Here is a 545-nt window from a genome sequence, read left to right on the forward strand (position 1 = left end):
TATAGCATCTTAAAAATTAAATTCATAGTACTTATAAAAGCATTGCGGTTGGAATCTATTAAACAGTACTCGTACTCGTATATTAATTAACATATAAGTGTTGTTTTAGTTTCAGTTTTAGTTTAGATATTAGTTGATAAAATATTATCATAAAGTGTTAGTAATTTTTTAATTACAGAGGTTTTTTTGTAGATATGCAATATTTGCAATAATAAGGGATTTTATCATAATAATTATATACAATGACACGAGTATCTTTCAAGTGGCACATTTAAGATTTATTCAAATTTTAATAATTTTATTTTAATGCAAATTTTTTATTTAAATAAACGTTTGCAAACTAACAGATCAGCTTATGTGATTATTGTCATATTTATTGTAACATTTATAATTATTGAATAATAATTCTGTTATCAGGTGGAGTATCTTAAATATATAAAATACATTTTATGTAAATAGTTTTTGTTGGGTAATTTTATTTAAAATTAATTGATTGATTTTGTTTTACTAAAGCCTGTCTATATAAATATATAACTTTATAAATG

This window comes from Teleopsis dalmanni, chromosome 1 (genome assembly GCF_002237135.1).
Source record: "Teleopsis dalmanni isolate 2A chromosome 1, ASM223713v2, whole genome shotgun sequence".
Taxonomy (NCBI): domain Eukaryota; kingdom Metazoa; phylum Arthropoda; class Insecta; order Diptera; family Diopsidae; genus Teleopsis; species Teleopsis dalmanni.